The sequence below is a fragment of the Dama dama genome, chromosome 16 (genome assembly GCF_033118175.1).
Source record: "Dama dama isolate Ldn47 chromosome 16, ASM3311817v1, whole genome shotgun sequence".
Classification (NCBI taxonomy): Eukaryota; Metazoa; Chordata; class Mammalia; order Artiodactyla; family Cervidae; genus Dama; species Dama dama.
In genome coordinates, this window is record NC_083696.1 from 12603498 (window position 1) to 12630026 (window position 26529).

The 26529-nt window shown below is 41.0% G+C and overlaps 1 protein-coding gene and 1 non-coding gene across 6 annotated transcripts in view; one reads left to right on the forward strand and one right to left on the reverse strand.

Annotated features, from left to right (window-relative positions):
• Positions 1–26529, reverse strand: part of PALM2AKAP2 (PALM2 and AKAP2 fusion) — a 497146-nt gene that overhangs the window by 72620 nt on the left and 397997 nt on the right. The window lies entirely within an intron of this gene.
• On the forward strand, positions 18103–18205 carry LOC133071524 (U6 spliceosomal RNA). Its single transcript, XR_009696466.1, has one exon. It is a non-coding gene; the product is annotated as a U6 spliceosomal RNA (small nuclear RNA).

The window sequence follows — 26529 nt, forward strand, 5'->3', positions numbered from 1 at the left end:
TCCCTAGATTACTGATTTGTTATAAAAGGATCTAACTTGGGAACAGGCGGATGGCACAGATGCACAGGAAAGGGCAAGGTGCTTCCATGCCGTTTCCAAGTGACTATTCCTCTGAATCTCCATGCATTCACCAACCCAGAAACTCTGAGAACCTTGTCTTTGTGGTTTTTTAAGGAAGTTTCATTACATACATGTGTTATCTTGATTTGTCTGCCGTGTGTGTGTGTGTATGTGTGTGTGTGTGTATGTGTGTGTGTGTGTGTGTGTGTGTTCATGCACTCAGTTGCTTAGTCATATCTGACTCTTGGTGACCCCATGGACTGGAGCCTGCCAGGCTCCTCTGTCCATGGGATTGTCCCAGCAAGAATACTGGAGTGGGTTGCCACTTCCTCCTCCAGGGGATCTTCCAGACCCAGGGACTGAACCAGCATCTCCAGCATCTCCTGCATTGGCAGGAGCCACCTGGGAAGCCCTTGTCTGCCTCATGATTCCCCTTAAAGAAACACACCTCTGCCACTACCTTCTTCTGCCCTTTGGTCCAGAGGAGTTGACATCCCTTCGGCTCCAAGAGTGTGTGTGACCCAAGCCTGGCCAATCAGAACACTCTGTCTTCCCCCCACATCCTCCCTCTGGAGCCATGAGGGGTTAAGAGAACCAATCAGAGCCAGAGAGACTCCATCCTGAAACTGGTTGGGACTGAAAGGAATTGAGAAAAGGGGATAAAAGCCTGGAGTTGCTGTCATCTTGACACCACAAGGAAAAGGGCCTGCCAGGAATAGAGTCAACACAGAGGAGAACACAGCTGAATGGGGATGGCAGGACACTGATGATGTCATCTGAAACCCTGGATTCTGCCCTGCCTGAAACCCATCCTTGAACTTTTCAGTGATCTGAGCTTTTGATCCCCTTCATAAGCCAGTTTGAGTTATGAAGTCCTTGACTTCTAGCAGCATTTCACTTCCCTTAAAAACACACACACACACACACACACACAGAACTCAATTTACATTAAAAAAAAACCTAAACTGCAAAAAACATGAACTTTTTTCATTTTTACTATATTACTTTTACTAATTACCATACTTATTATAAATTTCAGTTATTTTTAATATATTGTACCATTCATTATGACATTCTAATCCATTCATTATAACAGGACAAAGCAAGTCATTAGATAGTGCAATTTTCCTATTTATAACTCTTTGAGGAAAGAATCAGGAAATGAGACCTTGCTTCTAATATCTCACCCAACCTTAAGCCGGGAAAGTGTCAGATACAGCTGTGTTATTTACTACAAAATGGTTTGGCTCCATCTTCAGAAGTAAGAGTAAACTCAATACCAAAACACGCCAACAGAAATTCAAAACAAAATACAGAGAAAACTGTTCTGTACCTTGTCTGCAACTGTATGCATTTGTCCAAACTCAACGATACAGCAAAAACAGAGAGTTTTTACTGTGTGTAAATAAAAAGTGAATGAATCTTAAACAATATATATGTATATATATACACACATAAGTATATATTTATATATCAACAACACAAAACTGTCCAGGATCAGAGAAACCACAAGGATCACACACATTGCTTTATAATCAGCACACATGAATTTGAAAGAGTTCTGAAAATGAAGTCATCTCTCTAGAGTTAAGAGGATATTTTTAAATCTGTATTAATCACGGACAATATCTGATCTTTGTGAACTTGTGTGCAAATCCATGCTTCCTCTCTTTACTTCACTCTCACTAGAGGCGATATACAGATATTTCCCTTCACTTTTTGACTTGGACTGGGAGCAGCAAACAAATAAGAAAACTGTACCCCCAAGCCCTGGAGGGGACAGGATGCCTCGCCAGAAGTGGTTCTGAAAAGAAGCTCCTCTAATAGTTTTCAAACCCTCAGTTTTCAAATCCTAAAGTGTATTCTTGCCCTTGACCCCTATGTTGACCTACCTAGCCAACAGGTTCAAGATCAGTGGCAAATAATTTGATCAGATTTGAAAGCTGGGCCTGTATAGCTTTCACGTATCCAAAGCTCATGAGCTGCATACTTAGCTTTCTGGCAATGCGTCCGCAATCATTACTAACTAGTTTAGAACTAATTATAGCATTAAATCATCAGGTTAAAAGCCCAGAGAACGTTCCCACTTAAGCATGCCTTCCTGAGAAGAAAAGTGCTATATAAATGGAAAGTCCTAAGGTATTACAGTAATTATGAGAGAAAGAGAAATAATTCACAGAAAGAGAATTATTTCACAGCAAAATTGGAACCTGACACCAAATAGCATTTTTGCAGCTGTTCTGATTTGGTTTGCTTAAAGTCGCCCAGAGAAACACACCTTCAGCTATTTAGAACTTTCCAGTGTCTGAAACGTCAGAGATGTGCCTTTTTCTTTCTGGATGACTCCAGTGCCTGGAGTTCAGAAAGGCAATTTTCCTAAAGAATAACAGGAAATGTGCCTTTGTGAGTTTGAGGCCCTAAAGGTGTTAAGTTCCCTGAGCGGGCACCCAGCAGAATTCCACAGTGAAAGCAAGCAACCCAGGAGACCTACCGTAAAGAGAGAAAAGAACATCCAGGTGGCAATCATGACCCCGACTCTCTCTCAGTTACGACCTGATCTTGGGAACCAGCTGCTTCTAAAGCTTCACCCCGGTTTCCCTGTCCTCAGTCGGACGTCCGACTTAAGGACACAGCCCTCTGCAAGGTCACAGCATTTCAGGTGAAGCGGCACGGAGCTGGCAACCTGTGTGTACACGTACCTGGTAGACACCGCCCCAGAAGAAGCATACACACTGCAATGTGAACCGGCCCGACTTCTCCGGTTCAAAGGTACCATTTGGAACCGTGTTAGAGCCTTCAAGGGCAAATGAAACAGGAGTGTATTTATTTGTACACAGCTACTAATTATCGGATTACACTTTATCAGATCAATTATGATTCAACAAATTCGAGCTATGAGTTGCATTCAAAGGCAATGGGATAACAGAGCCCTAGAGAGGCAAGGGATAGTTCCACTGTTTTGTTTTGGTTTTTTAAGTTCTGATGACTTACTTTATAATACAGACACCAGAAAGTGACCTTTAAGACGGTTTCCGTCCTGCAAAGCCACTGGCTCTGCACAATAAGAAGAGTCACTGGACACTTGTTTACAGTAAAGACAAGTAACTCTTATTAATTCAAACAAAGGAACCTTCACAAAGAGAGGAAGAAAACCCGTTTAGCAAAGTGGCAGGCACAAAAAGGGACGAGCCCTTCATGAAAAGTGAGACAAAATGAAGTCAAGACACAGATGCTCCTGTTAATGGGACAGGAATATTATTCTTGCCAACTGAGACACAAGAGTAAAAAATCCTACGTTTTAATCAGCTATACCCCAATACAAAATGCTTTTGGTATTAAAAATAATACAATAAAAATTTTAAAAAACCTACTTTTACTGAGAACTACTATTAAGAGGATTAAAAATAAACAACAAACAAAAAAACACCGTCATCCTGTTTTTAAGAGATTTGGGAGAACGACACGGGAAGTTACATTCTAGGCCTCAGTTAGAATGGCTAACTCCCTGCTTCTAAGGCCAACGGGCTGCCCCTCACCCACAGGCCACCAGAGTCAACCAGTATTTCCCAGAGTCAGGGCTTGCTATATTCTTGCCCAATTTTTTTTTAATTGGAGGATACTTTCTTTACCGTGTTGTGCTGGTTTCTGCCATACAACAGTGTGAATCAGCCATAAGGATACATATGTCCCCTCCCTCTTGAACCTCCTCCCCAGCCCCTCTAGGTTGACACAGAGCACTGGGTTATGCTCCCCGTGTTAAACACCAATTTCCCACTAGCTATCTAGTCTACATATGGTAAAATATCTGTTTCAGTACTACTTTCTCAATTTACCCCACCCGCTCCTTCCTGAGTGTGTCCACAAGTCTGTTCTCTATGCCCGAGTCTCTATACCTGCCCAGCAAATAGGTCCATCAGTATCATCTTTCCAGATTCCATATATATGTGTTAATATACAATATCTGTTTTTCTGACTTACTTCACTTTGTATAAGAAGCTCTAGTTTCACCCACCTTAACACACTGACTCAAATTTGTTCCTTTTTATGCCTGAGTAATATTCCACTGTATACATGTACCATAACTTCTGTATCTATTCACCTGTCAATACCGTGCCCTATTCTTCAATAAGTCTTTTCTCACGCAGTTTTACCTGCTTTATAACATCTCTAAGATCATTTTCATTCTCCTTTAAAAATTCTATCAGACAAATCCTGTCTTGACTTCAGCTCCAATTTCAACAAGTGAAATTAAAAGAGGCACTTCTTTGAAACAGATACACACGCTCTTCTGCCACTAATCTCTTTTCCCTTTCTCCTCAGACATCACAGGTTCACTGATTTGAGGGGCTTGTTTGAATAATGTTCCATAAACACATTTAAGCTGGCTGGGGGGAGGAGAAGGCTCAGATGGGCTAGTTCGATGCCACGCCCAGCCCATGGTGGTCCTACTCCAGGATCTCAATTCTTCTTCCTTCTAAGACTCTAACAGTCCCTCTCCCCTGAATGTTCTTGCTCTAGCTCAGCTCTGTCCAATAAAATGTTTCTGCAATGATGGAAAAGTTCTATATCCGCTCTGTCCAATATGGTAGCCACTTGCCATATTCTGGCTATTGACTACTGAAATGTGGCCAGTGTGACTGAGGAACTGACCTTTTAATGTCATTTAATTTAAATGCAAATTTGAATAGCTATGTGTGGTCAGTGGCAACCAGATAAGACTTCGCAGCTACAGCTCTTCACTTGAGCAAATTCTTTTCATGATTCAGACTTCAGCTCAAAGGCTGGGAGGGCCTCCCCTGATCACCCCCACACTCCCTTTTCTTCTCTTCTCAGCACTCATTAACACCTGAAATGACTCTGCCTGTTTGCTTTTTATTGTTTGCATCCCCCCTTAGAATACAAGGTCCCTGAGGGCAGAAACCTTGCCTCTCTGATTCTCTGCTGCCTCTCCAGAACTACCCAGAACAGTGCGTGGCATACAGCAGACCCTTTGTAAATATGTGCCGAGTCAATTAATGAATGAATCAATGCACTGCCCCAGGTGCTTCCTTCCTTGAAGGAATGGAAAAAGAAGGAAGTCCACCTACCTTGGTGAGTGAACTGTGAACTGCTTTATCAGAACTTTGACCTATGGAACCATGTTACACAGATCATCCAGAGCAGCCAGCTGTGCATTCAAATGATAAAGAGGTAAAGGAGCCTCCAACCAGGATCACAAGGTTGGAGACCTGGGAGGCCACAGCCTTGCGATCCTTCAAGGACAGACAGGAAGCTCCTCCCAATCGCTTCTCGGCCTTTTGGCTAAGATCAAGTGTAGGAAGCTCCTCCCATGGAGAAGAGCCACCTCTGACGAAATGGCTGCAACCCTGAAGATCCACACCATTAGTGCCAGTCCTTGTGGGAATGAGCTGTGTCAGCTACTGAGCAGAGGGTACTGATCAAGACAGACAGGGTCCCCCTCCCGTGGGCGCTCACCTCCTCTGGAAGAGGACACATGAGTAATACTAAGATGGTGCATTACCTCTGAGACTCCATGAGGAGGGCTTGGATGAAAGCACACAAGGAAAGGAGATACTTCACTCGGTCTGGGGTAGTCAGGGAAGGCTTCCTGGAAGAAGATTTGATTAATCTAAATCTTGAAGGGGGATAGAGTTAGGGGTGCCATCGTGGTATGGGTTAGGGGTTAGATGTAACAGGTTACTGGGGAATGGCTATTCTAGGCCGGAAGAACAGCAAGAGCCAAGATACTTAGGTGTGCAATGGCAAACTATTCATACAGAACTGTAAACACTCTGGTTTTACTGGTGTGTAAAGGGTAACAAGAAATAAGACTAGAGAAATGGGTGGAGGGTGACATCACAGGTCATACAGGCCTTGATGTCAAGGACTGGGTTTTATTCTTAGGGCAATGGGCAAGAGACTTTGAGGAGAAGGATGAAATGACTATCCGCTCTTTAATGATCTTCATGATCCTAGAGATGTATTGGTAGCGAAGGAGTTGGAAAGGAGTGTGACACTTGAGACATATACTATGTAGAACAGGGTATGGAAAATACTGCCAGTGTGTCCAGAAGCCTGATACTGTCAAGCGGGCCAAAAGACAGGCTGCCAAGATAGGCTGATGCAGTCACAGCCTTTGGACTGATTTTACAGCCTAACGCATGTGCATGCAAACACACACGTATATGACCATGGTACGGACACTGATAATCCGCCCAGCAAGAAGCACCCTCTTGTCGGGTCAAGAAATGGCCAAGTTACTCTCTGCAGCTTTGCAAGGGACTGTCTCTAAGTGGGACTGGTTGCTTCAGATTCAAATTCATCTACTTAGATAAATAAATCTTCTTATTGAGAGCTGACTGTGTGCTAGGTACTCTTCCAAACACAATCTCCTTCAACAGTCACAATAATAAATGCATCTCTTAACAAGACTAAGATCCTTTATACTGCCCACACAGCTACACAATGATTGTTTTCCTTTTTGCTATTTTTAAATATTTTTAATCTTCATTAGATAAAAAGGCACAGAACAGGAACAGGGTCTTTAAAAATCAAATGGCAATAGAAGGGTTAGACTGTTCAAAAAGTTGTTTCACTGCCTCCCATCCCTTAGTCTTGTATGATTGTCAACTCTTGAGAGTTATTTCTTATGTTATTTGCCAAATTTTCTATATGTTTATCTTATGTTGCTGTTTTATATTTAAATTTATTTTCAACTGGAGGATAACTGCTTGACAATATTGTGTTGGTCTCTGATATACATTACCATGCAACAGCCATAGATATACATATGCCTCCTCCCTCTTGAACTTCCCTCCCATCTCCCATCCCTCAGGTTGCTTATTTATCAGTTTGAAGCATTATCCATTGACTTCCCTCGTGCTTGTTCTCCCGATATTTTTATTTACTTTACAAGTTTTGGTTAATTCTTCCTCAGTCTTCACATTAGTACTAGCGTCATGTGAAATGTGAAACTCTTCCCACAATTCCAGAAGTTCTGTAAAGCCTCCCAATAGCATTTGCTAAATAGCTGAGTGGATCAGAAAATGTACCCACTTCACCGTTTTCCACAGCCCTTCAACCTCCTGCCCCTCTCTTGCCTGGCTGATGGCTAGACTTCCCTTTGCAGGATCCCTTGTTTTCTGTACGCTGCCCGCTTTTTAAATTTGCTCCCTTGTTTTACTGGAGCATATCCTCCAGTACCTTTCTCCATACTCACTATAATTTTAGTCACTATTTTATTACAGTTATATAAGCACATAATTTAAGGTGCCTAACAGTTCTATGGATTTTACTCAATGCCTTAACTCCATCCCTCCACTTCCCTCTAATTCTTCCTCCCAAGAAGTAAATGTTTTAATTTCTTCTAGATAATTTTCAGTAACAATTTTAGATTGCTTCTTTGCAGTTTCTCAGTTGCTGGCACTATTTATTGACTTCTGAATACGGAAAATAAGGATCTATGTCCTCACTACACAAGTGTACCTTTCCCATGTCCCTATTTGCCCATTATGTGCTCAGTTGATCAGTCGTGTCTGACTCTTTGTGACCTCACAGACTGCAGCCTGCCAGGCTCCTCTGTCTATGAGATTTTACAGGTCAGAATACAGGAGTGGGTTGCCATTCCCTTCTCCATGGGATCTTCCCGAGACCCAGGGATTGAACCCACATCTCCTGCGTCTCCTGCATTGGCAGGTGGATTCTTTACCATCTAAGCCATCAGGAAAGCCCATCCTTCCAAGATAATTACACTGAAAATTTTAAAGATCAGTATTATTATGATTACATAACACTACTTTCAGGTGAACCATGTGGTAAAGTATAACGACTTTTCTGAATATCTTACTGCTTTCTCCAAAACTGATAACAATCCTTTGCCCCCTTTATTTAGTATTTTATATATTTCTCAGTAGTTAAAGCCCCAAATTTTAACCATATCTTTATCAGATATTCTATTAATTCCACCTTGGGAAAGAAATCACTTCCTGAGTCTGCTGACACATTTTGGGAGCAGAGCTGCGATTTCCCACAGACAGCTTCTAGAAACTTCCTTTGCTTCTTTCATGCCGGATCTCCTATTTCCTGCTTCACTTGTAGTTTTCTCTCCTGGCTTACTCTTTTTATTTCAGTGAACCATCTCCCTCCAGCTGGTTCCTGAAAAACTTGTATATCTGACAATGTCATTATTCTACCCTCACACCTGATTAAGAGTTTGGCTGGATAGAAAGTTCTAGCTTTTATTTTCCTCCAGACTATTGAAGGCAGTGCTCCCTAGCCGCCTAACTGCCAGCATCGCTGCTAAGATGTGAAGACCCATCCCTAATCATGTGATCAACTTTTTCTTTTTCACCCCCGGAAGACTATAGGATCTTCTCTTTGCCATCAACGAATTCTTAAAACTTTGCAGGACAGAAAGCAGACACGTAAGTAATAAAAAAACAAAAACACAAAACGTTGCAGACCTGACAGGATCCTAAGCTGTCATTGGGGAAGGCTGAGAGCCAAACAATTCATATGAAAGACTGCAATAGATTCAGGAATGTTTAGACCTTCTCAAAACAGACCAGTCCTCCTATTTTAACTATACATCTCCTTCAACTTGGTACCAAAAACTGTATTCCTACCGTCTCCTTTCCTGTTGTCCTCATGCTTGTGGATTTATGCCTTCACAAAAATTGCCTTAAGTGAAAGAAGCCAGCCACAAAAGGACAAATACCAGTGATTCCACTTACACGAGAGACTTGGAGGAGTCAAACTCACAGGAGACAGAAAGAAGCTGATGGTTGCCAGGGTCTGGAGGGAGAGAGGGATGGGGAATCTGAATATAATGGATACAGAGCTTCAGTTGGAAAAGATAAGAAAGTTCTAGAAAAGGACAGTAGCGATGCTTGTCTAACAATGAGAATGTACTTAGTGCTAAACTGTACACTTCAAAATGGTTAAAATGGGAAACTTGATGTTACACATGTTTTACCACAATAAAGTAAAAATACAATAAAACCTCCCTTTGAAATGTTTTGTTTGGTTGGGAGCAAAGGGAGATGCATGAGTTCAACCCCCCTCATTATGCAGAAGTCTTTTGCAGATAATTTTTTTTTTTTTTTTTAACAATTCCATTCTTTAGGGCAGATCAGTAGTTCCAAACCTTAGGATAATAAGAATTTTTGTAAGGGCTACAGACACAAAACCTTGTGTTTCTTCTATAGATTGTACTTCATGGGTGATTCCAGGGGTGACCTTGATTTACCACACAGCACTTCTCCCTTTAGAGTCTGACCCTCCCATGGTAAGATATCACCTTCGGCTGTATTAACAAAAGTGTAAAACTAAGAGCCAGAAAAGTGATGTTCTGGAGTAGGACACAGGTTCCCTTCTCGATTCCATGTATTAAGAAGGTTCAGGTTGGTGGCAAAGGGCTTTAGCTACCAAATGAAATACAGATGGAAGAAGTGGGCCATGATGGAGAAGGCTGGGTGGGCTGGAGGTAGTGCGGGCATGAAAACGTTCCTTCAGATCTCTAGTATCTGAACTGCACAGACTCGGTGAAACTCCCAGCATTGATGAAGCACAAGAAGAGAAGGCAATGTGAGGTTCCAGTTCATACAGGGGAGGATTTTCTGTCACCTGGGCACCGGCCAAATAAAGCCTGGATGACCACTGGAAAATCAGGCTCTAGTTGCTGGCAGAAAGACTGCTTGGGAAGGGGAAGCTGGGACTGGACTAGTTGACCTTTAAGAGCCCTTTCAGCCCTGGGATTGTCTGTGAAAAGGTTCATGTCCACAGACCATAAGCCCAAACTGTAAACAAACGCTGTGCCCCACCAAGCCAGGTAGTAAATGTGGTGTGCCCTATTTTAAGAACATAAGCCACTAAGAAAGACAGGTTCCTAAGAAAAGAGATATATGATTACAGGCAATATACAAGCCACAATTCGAGTCCACCCTTGCCTTTCCAAAATTTCTCTTTTTAACAATGTGAACCTCCAAATGCAAATGACAGTAATTCTCGAAATGCTCTCACGCAAGTAGTCAACATTTCCCCCTGAGAAAAATATCACTGGCTTCATTACTTCCCATCAAGAGGGAAACCTTCAACCTAAGCTAGTATGGTTGATTTTCCAAAACAGATATCTTCTAGAAGGCTTTGGAAAAGTAAGCAAACAGAGTGTCACAAGAATCACCTTTTCTTGCTTATGAGAAGGTACACAGCCTTTCTCCAACACTCCCAAAGCACTTTCTGCATGTTACCAGGTTGAAGCAGTATTTCCTTCTACTTACTGCATTCACTTTATTTTTCAGTTATTTTTAAAATTTTAGTCCCTTTTAAAAACTGAAGTATAATTGAGTTACAGTGTTTATTAGAAGAATTCCCTGGCGGTTCAGTGGTTAGGTCTCTGCACTTTTACTGCAAAGGCCTGTTAGTTTCAGGTGCACGGCACAGTGATTCAGGTATATATATAAATATAAAAGTTTTCAGATTCTTTTCCCTTATAAGTTATTATAAAATATTGAGTATAATTCCTTGTGCTATACAGAAGGTTGCATTCACTTCTTTTTGTAATGGACCTTCCATTTTATCTCTAGCAAGATACAAAATAACACCACCACAGACTCTTGAACTTTCTGTTTACTGGTTTCCTGAGCTCAAAATACTTTCAACATTCAGCCTATGCGATTCTTTCTAAGTTACCAGTGGGTACAGCTTTTGCAAACAGAGGGATCAGAAAAATGACTGGGGAAGACAGTGCTCTAAACACACGCCTCCCACATCCAATCATAACCACAACGTGTGCTAAGTAGACAGGCTATACTGTGCTCCCATCTTTTACCCTAGCTGACATCACATCTCTGTGATTTTGATTATCTAAAACTATCAATCTTCTTGGCAACTTCTATAGAATCTTTTCCTAATGGTATAAAATGTAAAAATGAAAACTGATGGATTACATGACTTCCCCACCCCCCCAATTTTTTTTTTTTTTTCTTTTCAAAAAACAAGTCACTGAAGACCTTGCCTGCCAGTATGCCAGTGACTCACACTGGTCTCTCTACTGGGAGGAAGCAGGTTAACACTAGTGATGAATTACGTGTTTATATCCCCAGGGCTGCCTAGCACAGTGCCTTGCATGTGGTAGCTGTCAAAATGTTAGGTTCATGAAACTGAATGATGAAGAGAGAGAGAAGAAAGGTACTTTTTGAGATAGGGAACCTCAGCCTCCTAATCCAAATCGTCATCTATCTCTCCCCGTAGGCAATAAGTACAGAGGGACACGCACAGTGAGGTGCTGTGCATCCCCCTAAAATGCAGCAGGATGATGCTGTCCATTCAACGGCCGGATCAATGATTCTGTCCAAGTCTTTTCCATACGATTCCTCATGAGAAAACCAAAAGAAACTGGCAATTAACCTAACATCTCAGTTTGAAGATTAAAATAAGCTACGTAGAGGAATTCCCTGGCAGTCCAGTGGTTTAGGACTTTAAGCTTCCACTGCAGGTGGCACAGGTTTAATCCCCGGTCAGGGAACTAACATCCCACAAGGCGCATGGCCAAAAATAAAATTTTAAAAAGCTACATGTTTTCACTCCCTGCTGTACAACAGAAAGGTATTATTTGCTGCCTTTCAGATGAAATGTTGACTGCAGCCAGGAGATTCTGTGAGACTTCATCAAATTCTACAAATGGGAAATAATAATTCTTGGCAGGTTGATACAGAATAATCACTGAAGGCAACAAAGGAGTGATTTTGAAAGCAAACCTCTTTATTCAGCCATGGTTGGACTGCCCAGGGAAATATTTCAAATTAAGTATGCAAATTTCCTAAAACTAGTTGTCATATGGGGTTGCTTTCATGGATCAAATAAAAATAAATGCACTGGCTGGAGGGTCAAGAGGCTGCCACTACCATTTTCCACATCACAAATAATATTCTTGGAGCAAACCCCATGTGTATCCGCAGGCTGGTTCTTATCTCAGTTACAGAGTAGTTGTTTACTTTTGAAAGAACAAATGTGTCCTCAGCCCTTACTTTTTAAATTATTTGAGTCAACAATAATGTAAGAGTGCAAATGAGACAGGCTTCTAATTAAAACAAAAGCAGTCTAAATCCCCAAGGAAAGTTTTTATTAAAAATCACCGTCACTGCAAGAGAATGAAAATCAAATAGCCAACTGATGCCTAATACTATGAATATCTAAAAAAATTTTGCATGAATTTGCAGCTAAGAATTCTTTTCCCAATCTACTTTTTATGTCATTTCAGAATGACATGGTACAAAACCAAAATTAAAAATTCACAGATGCTAAATATACCATGATCTTTTTTAAAGTATAGGAATATATAACTTTAGAAAAATTCTCCATAGGAAAATATGGACTGATAGAAGAAATTCTCATTGTATTTGCCAAGCAGTGGTGGCCCTAGTGGTAAAGATCTCACCTGCCAATGGAGGAGACATAAGAGACTCGGGTTCTATCCCTGGCCCCTGGAGGAGGGCATGACAACCCACTCCAGTATTCTTGCCTGGAGAATCCCATGGACAGAGGAGCCTGGTGGGCTACAGTCCATGCGGTCTCTGAAGAGTCAGACAGAACTGAAGCAACTTAGCACGTATGCATGCATGCACGACCATACCTACTAAGTGCCAGGCCTAACCCACTGGTGCCTTTCTCAAGATATCTGAGGATTCAAAAATAGATTCTTGTGTGGCCAACATAAGGAAATCCCCTTCCACCACCACCATCTCCAGAAGTATACTGACTGTCTAAATCAGAGGTTGATTAAGAAAAAACAGCCCATGCAGGAACCAAATCTGACTGCCACGGGTTCTTGTAAATGCCATTTTATTGGAACAAAGCCACACCCTTTTATTTACATATTGTCTGTGGCAGTTTTCAAGTTCTAGAGGCAGAGCAGAGGCCTGTAACTACAACATGGACCACACGGCCAGCAAAGCCTAAAATATTTACTGCCTGCTCTTTACAGAAATGTTTGCTGGTGCCTGGTCTATATCAAGACATATCCTGGGGTTGATTCAACATTTGCCCGAACAGGCTCGGACTTCCGGGTATAGTTATGAAACAGGCAGCGGATCTCAGGAACAAGAGCCCTGACCTGCGAGTCAGAGAACAGAGATGTTCTCCCAGCCTCGCACACACAGCCTGGGCAGCTCAGTTTCTGAGCCTGGGGTTTCCCATCTATCTAAGGGAAGGACTAATACCTGCCTGACCCACCTCACAAGATGTGGAAGTGATTTTGCCACTGCATAGCACAGCCTCAAGGTGAATGTAAGGTCACAATGAACATAAAGGTGAACACTGAATTCAGGCTTAGAACGAGCCCTGCTAGGAGCTTTCTATGTTATTTCATCTAGTCCTCACAACTACCCTATTAGATGGGTACCGCTATGATCCCCCTCTTACAGAGAGGTTAAGGGATTGCCCATTGTCACAAAGTAAGTGGTAAGCTAAGACTCAAATCCAAGAGTCAGACTCCTGAGTTTATGTTGTTAATTACCAAGAGCACTGTTTCTCAAAACTCTGACTGAGGGCTCGCCACCAAATCTATCCACTTCATAGAAAGAACAAAGATCTACTAGCATCGTTTCTGAGACAAGTGCCATCATACCGTCTGTGTGACTGCCTTGAAAGTGCAAGTGAAAGTCGCTCATTCGTGACTCATTGCGACCCCTTGCACTGTACAGTCCATGGAATTCTCCAGGCCAGAAGACTGGAGTGGGTAGCCTTTCCCTTCTCCAGGGGATCTTCCCAACCCAGGGATCAGACCCAGGTCTTCCACACTGCGGGAGGATTCTTCACCTTACTCGTGTGCTAAATGTTAAGAATTGTCCATACAATAAACATTCAAGCTTTATCTATACAGGCAGTGAAAGGGAGCCCCAACAAAGATACAGGTATCTTACCTCAATAGAGGCCAGGATCAATTTCAAATGAACAAGCAATCCAGAACAACTGGCTTGCCTACACACTCAGAAGCAGCTTTGGTGACCCTGCCTTCTCCATACTTCTAACATGTGCGCATAATTTAGGACCCTGCATTTTTACGTAACACAGCCCATCTAACAGAAATATAAGAGAAAAACTTAAAAACCAGTAACAACATAAAATATATTCCATAGGTACCTGTGTGGTTTTTTTATTGCCCTTTTCACTCTTCTGAAAAGCAGTTTGGAAACACGTTGTCATACCCAAGCCAATTTACCCAGCATTTTCTTTTCTTTTTTTTAAAAAAGAAACCAAGCAGTTTTTTGTTTTGTTTTGTTTCTATTAGAGGGTAATCTACCCAGCATTTTCACTTCCAGAATTTCATTAGACAAAAATAATCAGGAATGCTTATAAAAGCTTTAAGTGTAAGACTGTTTACTGCAATATTATTTATGAAGGCAAACATCTGGAAGCCACCAAACCATCCAACATAAACCATTATCTAAATAAATTTCAACGGGATGTTTCGTAGCTACCATGACCATGTGTAGGGGACACTGCCTGTACTCTCCACAAATGTCAATGTCAAGAGAAGGGCTGAAAAACTTTTCCTGATGAAAAGAGGCTAAGGCAACACTACATCTAAATGATCCTTAATTGGATCCTGGTTTTGAGGTTAAAAATATTGCTATGAGGGGCATTTTGGAGAAAAATTGGCAATATATGAAAAAGGAGTTTATATATTAGCACTGTATCAGTATCAAATTTCCTGAATTTTCAAACTTTATTTTGATTATATAAAATAACATAAAAGAGCATGAGGTCTGCAACATATTTTTAAATGGTTCAGAAAAAGGAGTATTAAAAATAACATCTAAATATGTATAAAAAAAATAGTCACTCAGTCATGTCTGACTCTTTGCAACCCCATGGACTATAGCCACCAGGCTCATATGTCCATGGAATTCTCTAGGCAAGGATACTGGAGTGGATTGCCATTTCCTTCTCCAAGGGATCTTCCCGACCCAGGGATCGAACCTGGATATCCCCCATAGAGGGGCAGATTCTTTACCGTCTGAGCCACAAACTTCCAAATATGTATAACAATACATGTATATAAATTCATATATACATGAATATGAAGAGAAAGCAACTATGAGAAATGTTAACCATTGGTGAAAGCAGCATGAAAATTCTTTATACTAGTCTTGCAACTCTTTTCTAAGCTAAAAATTATGTTAAAATGAAAAACTTAAAAAATGTCTGACAAACCTTTGAGGTTTGACAGAAAACAACAAAATTCTGTAAAGCAATTTATCCTTCAATTAAAAAATAAATTTTAAAAATATCTGAAATTTTATTAATGAGAAATTGCTTATGCTAAAATGAATAAAAACAGAAAACTAATGTTTGTTTATATTTAATATTTTTGAATTTGTAGTAAAAACTATATATTCAGGAGGACATCTCAAGAATGGGTACAGTTTAAAAATATATATATTAGAAATCAATAAGCCTAAGTATTACCAGTGGCCTATGGTTTCTGAGTGGTGATATTCTATTTGAACTTTATTTTCTTCTTCTTGTTTTATACTTCTTGTGTATCTACAGTTTTTATAGTAGTTATTTTCATAATCAGGAGAACCAGTATTATAGATAAATTATAAGCTTATATGAATCACATACACATCTAATTTAGTCTTCAAACACTTCTATGTACAGGCTTAATACTTCATGTCGGAGGAATTTGAAGATAAGACCTCTAAGCCCTAAACAGATTAAATACTGTTTACAGCAGCAATTTCACATTAGTAAATTTCACAACATATTTGAAATTACTTTCCACTCAAATCTCAGAAAAGCGGGGGCAGACTACAGGATCGGTGCATGAAACACTGGCATTCCGAGCCTCAGCTAGAACTTTCTCAAGCTTGTGAAACTGACCACAGAAATCACTGTCCCCGTATGAAAGAGCATATCCTTCTAGTTCATCTTCTACAATAATGTCTTTTACCTTAAGACATTATTGGAATGCATGTGCATATATATTTTTTTCTAAACCGCTGGAGCCAATTGTAAACCTAAGACTCATTATTCCTAATACTTCAGCGTACATTTCCTAAAAATAAGGACTTTTTTTTTTTTTAACCTACCTAGCCACAGTACAGTTTCCAAATCAGAGAATTAACATTGATAGAATCTCACCATCTAAACTTTAACAGGTATCTCAGTGATATTGTTACCAACGAAATGGTTCAATCTAGGGTCCCATGTGGCATTAATTCTCATGTTTCTTTAGTCCCCTTCAATTGGGGGCACTTTCTTGGTTTTCAAGATTATCAAGCATAATCTTGATGCTTAAAAAAAAAATTACAAGCCAGTTATCTTGTTGAATGCTCTTTAATTTGGCACTATCTGATATTTTCTCATGGTTAGATCCAAATTATTGGTTTTTGCAGGAATATCACAGAAGTGATGCTGTGTTTTTCCCTTGCTCATTTCATTGGATGGTGATCAATGTTAGCTTGCCTAATTACTGATGGTGTTAATTTTTAATTTGTGACTAGGATGGTGTCTGCCAGGTTCCTCTACTTTGTATTTACTCTGTTCCCTCTGTAATTAGTAAGTATTTTGTGGAGAGATACATCAAGCTATATAAACATCCTGATGGGACAATAGGACAGTTAAAAGTTTATGCTAAGTACCAATCAATTTACTATTCAGAAAAAAGTTAATACATCTGTATAATATATTTGCTACTTACATTTAAGAAATATAGTACTCCCCAAATTGTTTTCAGAACCTACATAGAGAAAAGACTCTTAAGGGAAATTTTTTATACAGAAGTAATGATGTCTGGTTGTGAACCTGAGTCTCTGGAGAAACTGTGAAAACTTAATATTACTTGCCCTTTAGTTCTATCCTTGGAGCTGGCATCTAAAATACATTCTTTTAAAAAAAATAATTTTATTGAAATATAGTTGATTTACGATGCTGTGTTAATTTCTGCTGCTGCTGTACGGCAAAGTGACTCAGTTAGACACATTCTTTTTCATATTCTTTTCCATTACAGTTTATCACAGAATATTGAATATAATTCCCTGGGCTATACATTAGGACCTTGTTTATCCTTCCTATATATAATAGTTTGCATCTGCTAATCCCAGACAGAGGATGAGATGGTTGGATGGCATCACCGACTCAATGGACATGAGTTTGGGTAGACTTCGGGAGTTGGTGATGGACAGGGAGGCCTGGCGTGCTGCGGTTCATGGGGTCGCAAAGAGTCGGACACGACTAAGCGACTGAACTGAACTGAACTGAATGCCAAACTCCCAATTATTCCCTCCTCCATTTCCATCCCCAGTGGCAAGCACAAATCTGTTCTCTACATTGGGGAGTCTATTTCTGTTTCATAGATAGGTTCAATTTGCGTTGTATTTTTTATTTTACATATAAGTGATATCATATGGCATTTGTTTTTCTCCTCTGACTTACTTCATTTAGTACGATAATCTCTAGGTCCATCCATGCAGCATGCAAATGGCATTATCCCATTCTTTTTAATGTGTTAGTAGCTCATCGTGTCCAGCTTTTTGTGACCCCATGGACTATAGCCTGCCAGGCTCCTCTGTTCATGGAATTCTCCGTGCAGAAATATTGGAGTGGTTAGCCAGTCCCTTCTCCAGGAGATCTTCCCATCCCAGGGATCAAACCTGGGTCTCCTGCATTGCAGATAGATTCTTTACCGTCTGAGCCACCAGGGAAGCCCTCTTTTTAATGACTGAGAAATATTCCACTCCAGTTAAAGTCAGACATGGAAGAACAGACTGGTTCCACGTTGGGAAAGGAGCACATCAAGGCTGTATATTGTCACCCTGCTTATTTAACTTCTATGCAGAGTACATCATGAGAAACGTCAGACTGAATGAAGCACAAGCTGGAATCAAGATTGCCGGGAGAAATATCAATAACCTCGGATATGCAGATGATACCACTCTTATAGCAGAAAGTGAAGAGGAACTAAAGAGTCTCTTGATGAAAGTGAAAGAGAAGACTGAAAATGCTGGGTTAAAACTCAACATTCAAAAAATGAAGACCATGCTCACTTTGGCAACACATATACTAAATTGGAACACAGAGAAGATCAGTATGGCCCCTGCACAGGGATGACATGCAAATTTGTAAAGCGTTCCACATTTTTAGGTTTGACAGAAAACAACAAAATTCTGTAAAGCCATTATCTTTCAATTAAAAAATAAATAAATAAAAACGAAGATCATGGCATCCAGTCCCATCACTTCATGGCAAATAGATGGGGAAACAATGGAAACAGTGACAGACTTTATTTTCTTGGGCTCAAAATGACTGCAGATATAGACTGCAGCCATGAAATTAATAAACGCTTGCTCCTTGGAAGAAAAGCTATGACCAACCTACACAGCATATTAAAAAGCAGAGACATTATTTTACTGACAAAGGTCCATATAGTCAAAGCAATGGTTTTTCCAGTTGTCATGTATGGATGTGAGAGTTGAACCATAAAAAAAGCTGAGCACTGAAGAATTGATGCTTTTGAACTGTGGTGTTGGAGAAGACTCTTGAGAGTCCCTTGGACTGCAAGGAGATCCAACCAGTCCATCCTAAAGGAAATCAGTCCTGAGTATTCACTGGAAGGACTGATGCTGAAGCTCCAATACTTTGGCCACCTGATGCGAAGAACTGAGTCACTGGAAAAGACCCTGATGCTGGGAAAGACTGAAGGTGGGAGGAAAAGGGTACAACAGAGGATGAGATGGTTGGATGACATCACTCACTCGATGGATTGGACATGAGTCTGAGCAAGCTCTGGGAGTTGGTGATGGACAGGAAGACCTGGCATGCTGCAGTCCATGGGGTCGCAAAGAGTCAGACCTGACTGAGTGATTGATCATGACTGAGTGATTGAACTCAACTGAACTGAATATTCCACTATATATATATGTACCACATCTTCTTCATTAAAATACATTCTAGACTCATGTAAACTTCCTTGTTTGTTCTTTCAACAAAAGTCTTTTAACTGAGATAAAGCAAGCTAGGCTAACCGTCACCCAAGTCTGTGGATCACAAATAGGTCTTTGTAGAACACACTATACATGTGTCAGCCATGGCAATGCTTAGGCCAGGTCATGAGACTTGTTTCAAATGTTTCAGTTGAGAGAGGCTTCAGGAACTCCCATGGGAGATCAACCCTTAGTCTTTTTACTTAAGCATTTTCCCCCCAAAGCTTTGTGTTTTATCTGAAAACATAAGACCAGCAATGACGCATTCTTGCTCAGAACAGGGACTCTGTCATTAAGATGGGCTTGCAGATAGAAGCTTCAGGGTTTCACACAAAGGCTCATTCTGTGCTTGAAAATTTATGATGAGGTTATTCTGAAAGCAATACAGAATCAATTGTAATTTTCCTTTCTTGTACCTGGCAAGCACAGTGGTAGAAATCTTTCCTAAGGCAATACTTAACAGTTTGCATTGGTCGCTTGTGTGAATTCTTGGACCTAAGGATAAACAGGGATGTATTCCTACTCGTCCTGATGTCTCAGATTTCCATTTTCTAATGAAATGTTCTCTTTAGAGTCTCACATTGAAGTCGACATGCTAAGTTAAGCAAGGAATGAAAGAGGGAAGCCAGCTGGGTGAGCATAAGAAAGAGGGTCATTTGTGGTATCGACCAAGGTGAAGTTGGGGCCAAACTCTAGAGGGGAAATGAATTAAGTAGCCCACAAGATGAGAGCAAGATTTAAGGAAGAGTCAATGAATCAAAGTGGTCTAAGAGCTGGCTGCTCTCTGAGGAGGGCTACCTGGGCAGGCATCAACATGGATAGACTGTGCCTCCTGGTGGTCCATATACCTCTAGAGCATTTACATCATATAAACACTGCTTCCCCAAACAACACAGGGCTCCTGCACATAAGGAGGACTGTTTCCTAATTCTGTCAACCAACGTCCTCCCCATCCTCCTCCCTTCCTTCAAACCCTTGGTGCCATTCTCAGACCATGGAGACAGGTCATATCTCCTGGACATGTCATGACCATGGACAGGTCATGTCTCTCAGGTCCACCTCTGGTTTTTTTTTTTTCCCCCCCACAAATGACACCACAGGCAAATTCTGTCAGCGGCATGATTCTAGAACAGTCCAAACTTAGCAGCAGACAGTTTTGGGAGACCTCTCATCAATCAGGGACTGTCCCACTCTGCTTGGTGACCTGCCGGGCAAGATGTGGAGCTGGTCCAGAGTGAGTCCATCACTCCAAACCATCCCAGCATGGCTGCAGGGTGTATGGAGAGGCTCCTTTTGCCCTCGTGGTCTAAGCTCAGCTCTGCTCCGTCCTTCACACACAGGCAGAGAGCCCAGGGCTGCAATGAGCCCTGCTTCAGAGCTAACAGCCTGGTCCTGGACATCCCGGCCTGGTCCTAGACATCTCAGACTGTTTCTCTTATGTGCCACCCTGGCTGATGGGCATGGGTTACTATTTACGAGAAACAAGAATTCACTGGGTAAATTCCCAGAGCATAAGCTAAGGGCATATCTTGAAAGGCTGCCATGGAATCCTGCCCTCACTCACAGCAGAGAAAAAGACAAAAGGAGGAAGGGTGGGAAGGGAGCCAACGAGGGGTCACGTGAAAGGTCAGGGAAGAACAGATGTGTCTCTTCCTTGTGGCCCCCCCTCTGCCACTGCCCTCAGAAGTCCTCACCGGCCCTGGACCACCGGCAAGCACCCCCAAATCCATTCTCTAGTGGCCACCTGGGAAATGTAACTAAATGATAAAACTTCTTTAAAAAATTTGAATGTTACTACCTTAGATCTGGTTTCTTAATAGGGCATCTAAATGCATGCACGTATGGATGACTGTTTCCTAATTCTCTCTCAACCAACGCTGCTCTCCATCAACCAGATCCTTTCATATTTCAGTATTACTGACAGTCACTGCTGCACTGGAGGTGGTGGAATTTATTCTTCCAATTTTCCCATTTCTTCTATTTCCTGTTTTTACCTAGATTATAAGACTACTAAGCTGCCTAATAATAAAACTACATAGACAAGTAAAACAGATGACATATGTCTGCAGTTTTAATGAAACAAGATAAATCCTGAAAATGTGTGCAGAATGACGTGTATCACCACCAGGCATCCGAAGTTGTTGACTGAGTTAAATTTTACACAAATGTCAGCTTCCTTTTTCTTAATCATTCAAAGGCAACAAACAAAAAGGCATAGCCTGTCACTTTAGGGAGTAGAAAATTGGGCTGAAGTCTATGGGAAATGATGAAGATTAAGATTTTCTCATTTTTCTCTTCTATTTCTCCACCTCACCTCTGCCCATGTCAATGGTTTGTTTTATAATGAAACATGGTTAAAAGTTCTTTTATCAACCACCTTAAGCGATACACTTCCCTGAATGTAGTATTATATTGGTTCAAAGAAAATTTATGACAATAAAAAACTGGAATACAATACAATTAAATGATAATATGAACTAATAATAACTCACCCCTCAGTGTTTCCCTCCGCTCACTCTCTGCACTATCTATGTATATTGCCAAGAAAAAATCATAAGTATTTTTTCTTACTTATAATGATCTTATAGATCTTGTATATTATTAAATGAATCATATAGAGTCCAAGGCAAAATAGTTAATATCACAGTGATATCCAGAACACAGGTATCCCAAAAGTCATCCACAGGTTCGTAGAACTCAATAATATTACTGCAGTCTAAGTGAATTTTATAGAGTTTTAGCCAAAATTTACCCAACAAGAAATGATAACAGTACTAAAAACCATGAAGGTATACTCATTTTCTATGCATCAGTGAGGCAGGGCAGCTGTTGTGCAGAAAAGTTTCTAACCTAAAAATAATTGATCATCAATGAAAGAAAACCAGAAGGAGGAATTATACAGGACCTGACCCCACGAGCAACAGAAGAAAGTCAACTGAGCCATGAACTGCCAAAGACATCAAAAGATGAAACACATCCTGTGGGGGGGGTGCTCAAGTAAGAAGGCTTTCCAAAGTCAGTGAGCACTTGTAAAATTTAACAAAATGCAGAGCCATTTTCATCTTTATAGTTTCCTTGAGAAAAGAAAACATTTGGGACCACTCCATAATATCCATAAAAATTCTATTTTATCCTGTATTACAAGTTGAACAGTTACTATTTGAGTATCTATTAGACTCTTTATATTTTCTTGCTGTATTTCAGTCTCTAAGTCATGTCCAACTCTTTTGTGACCCCATGGATTGTAGCCTCCCAGGCTCCTCTGTCCATTGGATTTTCCAGGCAAGAATACTGCGGTGGGTTGCCATTTCCTTCACCAGGGGATCTTCCCGATCCAGGGGTTGAACCCCAGTTTCCTGCATTGGCAGGCAGGTTCTTCACCACTGAGCCATCAGCAAAGCCCCCTTTATATTTTAGGTTAAACTATATGAAATTTCTAATACCTGCCCATCTTAATCTATAAAAATGGTAATTTCCAATGGATTCTACTAATTCACTGCATCTAATGTCTAATTCAAGCTTTGCAAGGTGGGAATTAAAATTCCCATTTGCAGATGAAGAAAAAGAAGGAAGAAGGGCCATTGTCCCAAGGTCAGGAAGGTACCAAGAAGCACCAAGTTCCCACCTGGGTCTCACAGACCCCAAAGCCAAAGGTCAGGAGCCGTTCTGTCAGCAGTACAGCCAGAGTCATCTGGGCTAGTCCAGGCAGTTAAACATGCATTTAGTAGAATATAGAGCTTAAATAATCACACTTAGTCTACTAAGTTTTTGAAATATACTTTGTACCACATGTCAGTTTATGTATCACTTTGACCAAATTACTTAACAACACAAGTCTTCTGATCTGTAAAAATGAGAGGACTGAACTAATAAAGGCACATAAAGGATAGAAATGGCATGGACCTAACAGAAGCAGAAGATATCAAGAAGAGGTGGCAACCAGAAGAACTATACAAAAAAGATCCTCATGACCCAGAGAACCATGATGGTGTGATCACTCACCTAGAGCCAGACATCCTGGAATGCGAAGTCAAGCGGGCCTTAAGAAGCATCCCTAAGAACAAAGCTAGTGGAAGTGATGGAATTCCAGTTGAGCTATTTCAAATGCTAAAAGGTGATGCTGTGAAAGTGCTGCACTCAATATGTCAGCAAATTTAAAAAACTCAGCAGTGGCCACAGGACTGGAAAAAGTCAGTTTTCATTCCAATCACAAAGAAAGGCAATGCCAAAGAATACACAAACCTACCACACAATTGCACTCATCTCACACGCTAGCAAAGTAATGCTCAAAATTCTACAAGCCAGGCTTCAACAGAACGTGAACCGTGAACTCCCAGATGTTCAAGCTGGATTTAGAAAAGGCAGAGAAACCAGAGATCAAATTGCCAACATCCGTTAGATCACTGAAAAAGCAAGAGAGTTCCAGAAAAACATTTATTTCTGCTTTATTGAATACACCAAAGCCTTTGACTGTGGAAAATTGTTAAAGAAATGGGAATACCACACCACCTTACCTGTCTCCTGAGAAATGTGTACGCAGGTCACGAAGCAACAGTTAGAACCAGACACGGAAAACAGACGGGCTCCAAATTGGGAAAGGACGACGTCAAGGCTGTATATTGTCACCCTGCTTATTTAACTTATATGCAGAGTACATCATGCAAAATGCGAGGCTGGATGAAGCAAAAACTGGAATCAAGATTGCCAGGAGAAATATCAATAACCTTAGATATGCAGATGACACCACCTATGTGGCAAAATGCGAAGAGGAACTAAAGAGCTTCTTGATGAAAGTGAAAGAGAGTGAAAAGGTTGGCTTAACACTCAACATTCAGAAAACAAAGATCGTGGCATTCGGTCCTATCACTTCACAGCAAATAGATGGGGAAACAATGGAAACAGTGACAGACTATCTTTTTGGGCTCCAAAATCACTGCAGATGGTGACTGCAGCCATGAAATTAAAAGACGCTTGTTCCTTGGAAGAAAAGCTATGACCAACCTAGATAGCATACTCAAAAGCAGAGACATCATTACTTTGCCAACAAAGGTCCAAATAGTCAAAGCTATGGTTTTTCCAGTAGTCATATATGGATGTGAGAGTTGGACTACAAAGAAAGCTGAGAGCTGAAGAATTGATGCTTTTGAACTGTGGTGTTGGAGAAGACTCTTGAGAGTCCCTTGGACTGCAAGGAGATCCAACCAGTCCATCCTAAAGGAGATCAGTCCTGGGTGTTCACTGGAAGGACTGATGCTGAAGCTGAAACTCCAACACTTTGGCCACCTGACGTGAAGAACTGACTCATTTGAAAAGACCCTGATGCTGGGAAAGATTGAAGGCGGGAGGAGAAGGGGACGACAGGGATGAAACGGCTGGATGGCATCACCAACTTGATGGACATGAGTTTGAGTATGCTCTGGGAGTTCATGATGGACAGGGAAGCCTGGCATGCTACAGTCCATGGGGTTGCAGAGAGTCAGACATGACTGAGCAACTGAACTGAACTGAACTGAAGGATTGATTAGGTCTTTTTTCATTTCCTTAAAGTTGAATAACAAAGATAAATATAACACATTTTTAGTTTTTAAAACAATTATCATAACTCTTTGGAAGCTATTCAGCCAATAGAAAAAAGTTTAAAGTAGAAAGAGAACGTCTTTCTAAATTTTCCTTTCTCCTTTATCTTTGGTGCTCTGCATCCATCTGAAATATCATCAGATCTAAGTGTGGGATGCTAAGCCATTCCCTTAGTGTCTCTGAGACTCAGTTTCTTCTTGTGCAAAATGGGATGGGGTGATGTCAGCTCAGCCTCCTCTCAGGGGAAGATGAGTGTATTAAAGCAGGTGTATTAACACAGGTGTTTCCACAACGGGTCATCTGCAAGGTTTTAGTAAGGCTTCATTGGAAGTCGTGTCACATGCTCCCCTCCCTGGAATTTGCCAGGATACCCATCAGGTGGGAATGCCTGCCAACCCTCTTCCTCCCCAGGGTCTCCCCATTCATGAGCAAGCAGCTTCCCTCAGTGAGTCAGGACAATAAAGTCTGGCTCCCTTGAGCTCATCAGATAACATTAGAAAAATGGAAAAAGCCACCAGATATGATTCAGCCACAAGAAAAATTCTCATAAAACCATTTCTGAATCATGTTCACATCATTCCTGATGTGGAAACCAGTGAGTGGGAGGGGACCACTGGAGTCACTTCATTATGGCTCTAGGTCTGCCTCCCTTGTCTTCCCAGAGACACAGGTTCTGTGAGGCCAACAGGCTGTTTAGAAGCTGTCATGTCATCACTGCCTCCCAGTCATCCTACAGCTTTAGAGTGAAGTCAGAAAGAACACACACACATCATTTAGCTTGGAGCCAATAGAGACCCACTCACATGATTACCTCATAATGATAATCTAAGAACCTAACTTGATTAAAAGAGCTGAAGGTTCTGTGCCATCGAGAACATGGAAGGGTTGAAACTACCCACATTAATAAGCCACAAGAAAGACAGGCAGTGAATTTAACATACTGAAAATGGACCTGTCTCATGATCAAAGGATATTTTTCTCTATTCCTGGGACAAACAAATGTTTAAGTCAACTAAGAGTCAAATAATAATTAACATCTATAGTTTCCAAAACACTTCTACATGGCAACTTACTTGATCCTGAATGGTTGAGGGAGGGAGAGAAATTTACATTTATTAAAAACATATTATTGAAAATACGCCAGCTACTCTGGATTGGTTCCTGCACAGAAACCACCAATCATTAGCCCCATTTTGCAGTTTGCAAAACCAAGGCTTTGGGAGGTAGAGTAACTTGATCAAGTTGTTCTGAACGCCTCAGTTCTACAGGATTCTTTCCCTACAACCTAGCCCTTTGACTAGGATTACTAGTGGATTACTCATCTGTGGATTATTCTATGGCTTTAGAGAACATAACAGTTTGCAAATTAAGTCGAGCTGTCACTGAAAATTGCCAACTTCCTTCCTACACTCTATTCTCGTTTCTGTACTCGAAGGCCCCTCCATGGTGGGCCGTTCTACACCCTGTTAACCAAGGGCAAATATTTCTGGTACCCAGGAGTAAGACAGTCAAGAGAGGAGTATCTCTCCACCACCGGAGAACACCCCAGATCCACAACTGGAGCAGCTCAACTATATCGCTTTAGTATCACTATCAGATAATATCAACCCCAAAAAACCTCTCAGTAACTGCACCACCACTCAAAATCTTTACTTTGACCCTATTCAGCTGCCCACTTCAAGGGGGTGTTGGAGAGAAGTCTGATCAGGAAAGAGGGAAAAGAACAAAATTAGCCAAGTGAAACCTGCTGGAGACTTCATCCTATTTAGACAACCCGTCATGAAAGTTTATTTGAGTGAAATATACAACCCCAGAGGATTACACATTCCATGAAATATGATCCGCCCCCAGTTCTGCTGATACTCAAAATTATGGCATTACAGGAGAAAAAAGTTTGGAACATAAA